The sequence below is a fragment of the Cyprinus carpio genome, chromosome A4 (genome assembly GCF_018340385.1).
Source record: "Cyprinus carpio isolate SPL01 chromosome A4, ASM1834038v1, whole genome shotgun sequence".
NCBI classification, from domain to species: Eukaryota; Metazoa; Chordata; class Actinopteri; order Cypriniformes; family Cyprinidae; genus Cyprinus; species Cyprinus carpio.
The window spans coordinates 27990260-27998957 of record NC_056575.1 but is presented as its reverse complement, the minus strand read 5'-3'; the positions used below and the strand labels follow the sequence as shown (position 1 = coordinate 27998957).

Below are 8698 nucleotides of genomic sequence, written 5' to 3'. Positions count from 1 at the left end.
AAGCTCTATGCATCGTTGTACTAGTGGAAAGATGTTATATTAAGATACAATCAGTTTACCAAATTGCAGAGTTCATCTCTTTGTCTAATAACATCAGGTTTACCTGAACAAGCTGAACACTCCACCACCTTGTTCACTCTGTCCTCTATCAGAGAGTAGGATCCATACATCGCGCAGTGCCCAGGAGAATCTGACCTGGAATTAATTAAAAATTTGAATTATGTTTCAAGTTTTTAATAATCAAGGTCTGTAAAGACAATCCACCATGTCATCTGCAAATGCCAACTAAAGCCACCCTACATGATAACAAATAACAAAATCAAAACGTGCAACTGGTCTATGAGCTCTCACACTGGTTTACCTGCAGTCACCAGCAAGAACTAGCCCGCCATCCATTGCCCGTAGGTCACTAAAATTCTTTGCTTGATCGTTTTGCCAGGCCTGAACGATTACAGGGATAGTGTAGCGGTGCTGATGGCGAAAGAAACTGCTCGCACTGATGCACTGCAGGCCAAACAGAGTCAACATTCTTAATGTCTGGGTGGCCAAACATCCAGTGAAATGAATGGCCCCACTTAACAGGAGGTTGCAGGTCGGCATATTCCTGTGGAGCATTGGTTGGTTTTGCCAGAAACGGGTGGTAGCCACATGATGCACAGACCTAGATATGTAGATATGTAAAAAAAAAAAAAGAGTAATCAACAGTATATCAGGATTCAATATAAGTTAATTAAGTACTGTACATTACTGGTTTCATGTTTTCAATGAAACACACATGACCAATACAGTATAACACTCAAATATGATGCCATCACAAACCAACAGACTAAAGCCAGCCTGGTACATACATTGTAAAATATCTGGCAAGACAGTCAGAGCTATCAGATTGTAATTAGATATTCTGATTTTCTAATCAGATGGCCTGCTGCGCAAACAAAACCGTACCTGCTTGATCTTAACAAAAGTTCCTTCCTGCTGCACGATGCTACTATCTGACCTCTCACAACAGGCCGGACAGATGGCAAAAAGGCCCATCAGCTCCTCTTGGCAAACAATAAATTTGTCAATGCCACTACAACAACAAAAAATTAGGGAGGGAGGGAGGTGTCATTCAAACTACCAAAGCTACAGTACACAATAAAATGAGCATTCAAAATGGTCTATGTTGGTTTTAAATTATCTCACTTGTGGTGGGGGTCACACACGCGTAAGGTGGCTCCTCATCAAACAAGTCCTCCTCATGCATCGGCTCTTCGGGCACCCACGATAAGTCACTAACGACAGAGGCATTATCATCATCTTCATCATCTGTCTGTTCAGGACTAGCGAGGGGAGTGGAGGTTTGTGGGCTGAAAGACGTCTGTGTGCCCACGCTGACCATCTTGGGCTTCAGGTTCACCTGCACAGCTGTGGAGAGGCAGTAAACATACCCAAACATGTGACAATCATGGCAAATCTAAGCGGCTATGTTTTGGTGTAGGCTATGTATTAATTTAATCAATGTGTATGGAAATGTTCTGCTTGCATAGATACTGGCAATGATTTAGACAGAATATCTACCCCTTAAAATACCCAAAACTTACCGCGAGACCATCGGGGAGGGCTTCAAATAACACTGTGTCACAGCGTCAGAAGTGTAGGAGGGCAAGGGCTGATCCCCAGTATCGACACTCTCCACAGTGTCTACACTGTCCACGGTCTCCTGCTGTGAGGTATCTGTCATCATCTTGCGAAAACAAATATAATAAGTGGTTATAAATGTCTAGAGTACATGTGGTGCATAAACTCTAGGTAGTGAATTTACTGAGAAGGTAGCTAAACTTTGAAGTGAGAAGTGGATAAACTGTTTCTGACATTTCAGAGGTGGGTAAACTGTGTTTACTTGCGTTTAGCCTCCACTACACGGTCACGGTCAAATATATGTGAAAGAGAACCGTAGCAGTCTAACACAAAACGCAAACACACTATTGTGAAAGCCGCTTGATTATCATCACCACTGATCCAAACATTAAACGTTAGCCATGAAGCTTTCATGACGATTCCCGATGTCCATATTATGGACATTTACTTCAGGGCAATTTTGTTTTGGCTCATAATTGTGAATCACGAAATATGCTCTTCTAATGTCAGAATGATCATGCTTGTAGTGGAGGCTGTGTCAAAGGGAACACGGTATGCAAAATACACACAGAGCTAGCTAAAACGCAGCTTGTAAACATTAACGTTAGCATGATGCTTACCGTGGCAATATATCGCTTGCGACAGACGGTGTCTCTCGACCTCGGGACAGGACAAGCAGAGAGGTTTGCATTCACAGACGGCACGGCGGTAGGAATTAACTTAGCCATCCTCATACTTTTTAAAGAAAGTGCGACCATCTTTTCATCCCCTGAGTGGTAATCCTCCTCCTTGAAATGCACGCTGCATATTCTCTAGTAGGCGGTGACAGAGCTAGCTGAAAAATCTGCCCGCCTAATCTTGACAAATTGCACCCAGCTTCGGAAGATCCCTTTGTCCTTGGGAAAACAATGGACCCTATGTCCAGTTTTGCTGGAGTTCTTGCACCCGCCACAAACACAGTAATAAACCATGTTGTCTATTTATTATCTACTCTTTCTCTAAGCTATCTGTTATGCTATGCTATCTCTCACTATCTATTTATGCTATCTCTCACTATCTATTTATGCTATGCTATGCTATTCTATCTATCTATCTATTTATCTATCTATCTATCTATCTATCTTTTCACTAGCTACTACTCTCACTACTCGTCTTACTCTCTCAATGGTATCAAGGCGGGCTTTCGTTTGTCGTCCAAAAGCGAGTACCTCATGTGACGTCATGCAATGCATTGTTGGAGAGAAACAAGATTCATCGCTAACCTGTAGCTAACCGCTAAGATATCACCTACTTTTCCTTATTATATTTCTTTTTTGTAATACCCTACAACATCAAATACAAAAGAAAAAAAAAAAAACTGCAACATAGCCTTTAAAAATTAAAATAAAATAAAAAAAAAAAAGGCCATGAAAAAAAAACAATAAACACCATTGATGTGGTAGGGAGCAAGTGTAAATTTATTTTGTACCAGCTAACATTTTGAAAATATTTGTTTTTTTAAATTGTATCTGAAAATGCATGTCAGAGTAGCTTCATGAACAATTTTTGCACAAAAATGAGTTCAGCTCATTTCTCATGAATAAAGCCCAGTGTATGTGACTTTGATCTCAAGTCCTTGTCACCATACAGAACCACATGGGTTAAAATGTGGGTGTATTTCTTTACAGCAGCCTTAAATTTGAGAAGCACATACTGTAAGTTCTGTGGTCAAATCTTTTTTTTTATTTATTTTTTTTTTTTATGATCTTCGCCATTCCTGTCCTTAAAGAAGTTTGAAACACTTATTGTCCCTTCAGAATTGGGCACCACAGCATTTATCTTCACACATAGTGAAGAAAAGCTTAGATCTGTTCATCCTGGCAATGTTTTAAAAAAATGCTGATGGAGAAAGAGTTAATATTCCTTGATCTGTTGTTTTTATGAGTTCTTATATAATTCTGATGCTTGTGATTATTGTTTACTCTTTTATGTGTTTTTATTGTTGTGTCCATTTAAATACCTTGTGTAGCACTCTGGTCAACTTCAGTTGATTTAAATGTGCTATATAAATAAACATTGTATTGTATTATATATGTATACTTTTTTTCTTTCAAGCACCCAAAAAGCTGACCTACAAGGTGTTTATATATACTGGTGGTGATGTAATAAAGAACTCTTTCCTGACACTGGTGGACTCAAACAATGAGAGCAGTAACAAAACCCCAGTGACAAAAAGTGGAGAGGTAAGAACTTAATTATTTTAATACAGTTTATAAATATGTGACCCGTGCAGTAAAAATTAGTGTGAATGCGTACAGTCTGTTTTGAAGCTACAGGCCAAAGTCAAAAATGTCAGTTTTAGTCAAATTTGAGGTTTTCACAAAAATTTGTTCATTAAACCCTCGTCTAGTGATCCCAATGCTCCAAATAGCAAATAAACATCTAAGATTATCATTATTTGTAGCTTTCTCAGTTTTCCTTTGGTGCATAATCCATGGAAGTATAATAAAATATATCAAGAATATTATTATTTAGCGCACATATATTTGTTTCTTGTATCAAAAGTGTATTACAAGAAAAATGTAAAAATGGTACAATTTCCTCTGGTCTCCCCCAATAACATTTTATTATTCACTTTAGGTGTTTTCAAAATTATCAGCCAGTATACATGAATAATGGTGGTGTTCTGTTGATTTGTGCTACTGCGTCAGATTTTGCAATCTTCCACTTAAACAGTATATACTCACAATGCAACCAAATACAGCTGTCAAGACCAACAATGCAAACTAAATACACAAGCGCGCTGCTCAGACTCACACTGACAGGTAGGACATACAATCATTGCAAGTGGACTGAATGAAATGATTGGACAAACTTTTTCCAGTCCTATGCCTTCCACAGAACACTTATAATATAAATTAATTTACCAGTTTTCATTAAGGACTGCTCTCAGAATGTGAAGAGAATTTAAACCAGTATAACAAAATGTTTCTGGATCAAATCACCTACACAACCTTTAATGTCTGGTTTAAGACATGCTTTTTTGGGCATTAAATAATGGCACAATTTCCAGTAAATTGACAAGCTGAAATATTGGTAAATCATGTTGCATAATTCTTTTAAATACTCTCGGAAACTCCTACCAATGCATATGCAGTAAGATCAGCCACTACTTTTCAGCATTAATTTTTCTGTAAATCCTGACAGTAGTTTTTTTAACACCAAAAAGATGGTTTGCACCTACGCAGATTGATAGTAAATCTGACCCATAGTCACCAAACTCTGTATATGTTCTTCTCACTGAGCTGGAGGACTTTCTCATTTATAGTCATAAGCGCCAACCAACAGGAAGATGGCTATTTTGGTTTGAAATGGGACTTAAAAAATGATCAGGTACTCCTCCTATGTGATTCACGTAATCTCTACAAATATGATGGCAAAGTAGCAAGTGTCTATTATCTATTATCTAGGGGTCATATGACATTGCTAAAAATAACATTATTTGGTGTATTTGGTGTAATTTTATGTGTTTATGTGGTTTAAGGTTAAAAAAACACATTATTTTCCAAATAATGTACATTATTGTTGCTCCTCAATCCCCTGCCTTTCTGAAATGCATCGATTTTTACAAAGCTCATCGGTCTGAAATGCAAGATGTATGCTGATTGGTCAGCTATCCAGTGCATTGTGATTGGCCAAATGCCTCAAGCGTGTGATGAAAATGTTACGCCCCTTACCATACTGTGATGCAAAACCAATAAACCCCAATAAACCCCATTACAAACAAGGCATTTGTTGCATCCAGTGGGGACATAATTACTGATTATAATGACTTATACAGTCTTTTTATGCGTTGCGTATTGCGCTGAATAAACATAAAACCATGTCTGCATTTGTGATCAGAGAAACGATAAACAACAAGCACTTCTCTGACTATTCAAACGCGAGTTTTGAGCAGTGTAGTGGCAAATTCTTTAAATATAAAAAAATTTACTTACAGGCTGTGAGTCAGAAGTGCCAAACTGTCCTTGCAAAGTTGGAATTGCCCCCCTTTTTTTAATGAAACAATCTTTGTGCCACAGACACATTGTAGGCTACTGGTTTCAGGAAAACAGTCCCTCATCCTCCATAAAATGAGCTAAACACATCGGAATATTTGGGTTGAACTGTTCTGGAACAGTGTTGTAAATTCAACTTAACCACTGATTACTAGCTGTGTCCTCTTTTGGAAGGCCAAACAAAGTAGTTTCGCTTTCATAATGACAACACACAGCATCTCCACAACAGGGCAGCTGCAGCAACAGAGAGAATAAAAGTTACACCTTCTTTATTTGTGAGAACATTTGGGTGGCATTATGGAAATCTTCTCACTTTGTGACATAGAGATGTGGGAGCATGTTAGATGAGCCGTTTTAGGGGGGTGTGGTTGACTCTTAACTTTTATAAAGAATATCTCTTTGGATTTGAGACTTAAGTCTTTGCAACTTTACAGATCATAGCTTGTAACACTCCAAAGAGAAAGAAAAAATGGAAATCGCATCATATGACCCCTTTAAAATAAATAAATAAACAAACAAACACTAATTTCAATATAAAATAATACAAATAATGTTAACACTTTAGTTTATGGTCCAGTTCTCTTAACTAGTTGCTTTTTTCTACTAATATCCACTAGATCAACATGCATATTAGTAGGGTATTGGCTGTTTTTAGTAGTACTTATATTAATGCTTTATTCTGCATGACCATTATTTTACATCCCTTAATCCCACCTCATGCTTAAACATAACAGCCACCTATTAATAAGCAGTTACTTGAATTTAATTGAGGCAAAAGTCATAGTTAAAGGAAAGGACGTGACGTGTGGCCAAGTATGGTGTCCCCATACATGGAATTTGTGCTCTGAATTTAACCCATCCAAGTGCCTACACACACACAGCAGTGGGTAATGAACAACACACACACACACACACACACACACACACACACACTCGGAGCAGTGGGCAGCAAAAGCTGCAGCGCCCGGGGAGCAGTTGTTGGTTTGATGCCTTGCTCAAAGGGTCTCACCTTACCCCCTCACCTCAGTCATGGTATTGAGGGTGAAAGAGACCCACTGGATAGTCACTCCCCCATCTACAATCCCTGCCAGACCTTAGACTCGAACTTGCGACCTTCTGGTTATTAGTCCAACTCTCTATCCATTACGCCCCATTCACACGGGCGTCGGCGTCAACGACTCTCGTGTACTTTGAATGGAGTGACATCAAGCGTTAGCGATATGAATTGTGGGTCCGTCGTGCCACGTTGGGTCCATTGCTCGCAGCAGAAATTGGAAACTTTTCAAGTGCCAACGTAGGCGTCCTCCAATCAGATCACCTTATGCAAATACCCTAGCACAGACACTAGCCAATCACGTTCATGCAACACCAGAAAACTAATGTGATTGGCTGTCACTATGATGGTCATGAAACGCCCTCCTTCAAGCGTTAATGCTTTGTGAATGGGCCGTTAGGCCATGACTGCCCCAAAGTTAATAGTTAATAGTTACCCCTTAAAGGCCTAAAGTTTTTTTGAGGTGCCTGACTCACTTGTACTTTTCTTTGGTTTTCTAACCCCTTAACTGTCACCCCCCATTTTTAAAATAGGCATTAAAGTGCACTATCCAAACTTAAATTGTTGTATTTTATGAACACTTTAAAATATAGATGGAAAAGTTGGTCTCTTTTTAAAGACGAAAATTAGCAGATTTTGGCAAAAGTGGAATTTTTTCAAAAAATTAAAGTATCAAAAAGTTATAGAAGTTTAAATGTACTGTAAATAAAATACGCTATATTAATTTAATTTTATTTATTATGAATATTTAACATAACAGGTTTTACTCTAAAAATGGTATAAAATTAAAGCCTTGTGTCTAAATAAGTTATGTTCCAAATTTGAAGTTGATATGAAAAAAATTGAGGTTCCTGTGAGATTTTATTTAGGGCGTCATACCACAAACAGCCACTGGGAGCCATCAAAACTCCTTTGATTTTGTTTAATGAAGTTTTCCCTAGATTTCTCCTGTCAATTTTACTCCAATACTCAAATAACCACCACATATGGAATCCTGAGACTCAGACCTTTCCAATGATAGGTGTTTGTTGGCAAGATTATAAAAAGTTTTGATTCTAAAAGACCATAATGCATTTTGTAATATGACACTTGACACTGCCCACTAAGGGGGAGGAGACCGCCATAAGATTTTAAAGTACCATTTCCATGGTAAGGCAATTATCTGATTTCAAAATGGTTTTCACAAGATGAAACTTGGGCTTCTAAGCTTTCAAATGATATATAATTTATGATGATTGCTAAAAGATTTTATAGAGGAAAAGGACAACAAAAAAAAAGAGCGCCAAGCGTCCCCACAGGTGGGACGGTGACAGTTAAGTGGCTAAAACATTCTAGGAGTCAACATCAAGTGCCATCATTTTAAACCGGATCCTGAATTTTAAGTTTAGCTTAGGTCTAATGTTACATTTAAAAAAAAAAATGTTTACATTTCTCCATTCTGCGTCATATATAACATATGTCTAATTATAATAATATGTCTAACATGCTGTTACAGGAGATCATTGTTGACATCTCTGTGACAAAGGACCTTGGAGACATTGTCCAGGTGAAACTTGAAATGGACAGTTCTAAGTGGTTTTGTAAGAAGATCAGAGTGAAAACACCCTCTGGAAAGTTCTTTGAGTTTCCCTGTTACCGCTGGATAAAAGATAGTGAATTGATTATCAGAGAGGGCAGTGGTATGTTCAGACTCATTTTGTTCATTATCCAGTTTTTATTTAGTTTGTGCACTAATGTTTTTTGTTTTTTAATGTATTTCTTTGTGCGTTCACTTAGCTCGACTGCCTCAGGATGAAACTGAATGGCTTCAAGAGCAAAGACAAAAGGAACTGAAATCTAGAAGGAAAATATTCAGGTTTGATGAAACAGTCTTGCATAATATTAATTTGTTGCAGTTTTTCCTTTATTACCCCATAGATACAGTCCAGTGTGTTTGACACACAAATATACAAATATTGTAAATATTTGTAAATATTTATATTATAAA

General features: G+C 37.7%; 1 long non-coding RNA gene across 2 annotated transcripts; it reads right to left on the bottom strand.

Moving 5' to 3' along the window:
• Positions 1–635: 635 nt before the first annotated feature.
• Positions 636–2389, bottom strand: LOC122141721. 2 transcript variants are annotated; one of them, XR_006158033.1, is made up of 5 exons: positions 2241–2389; positions 1584–1726; positions 1186–1407; positions 946–1072; positions 636–661 (listed from the first exon to the last, which is right to left on the bottom strand). It is a non-coding gene; the product is annotated as an uncharacterized LOC122141721 (long non-coding RNA). The 2 variants fall into 2 exon arrangements; XR_006158032.1 differs by lacking the exon at positions 636–661 and having other exon boundaries at positions 695–1072.
• Between the last annotated feature and the right edge of the window lie 6309 nt (positions 2390–8698).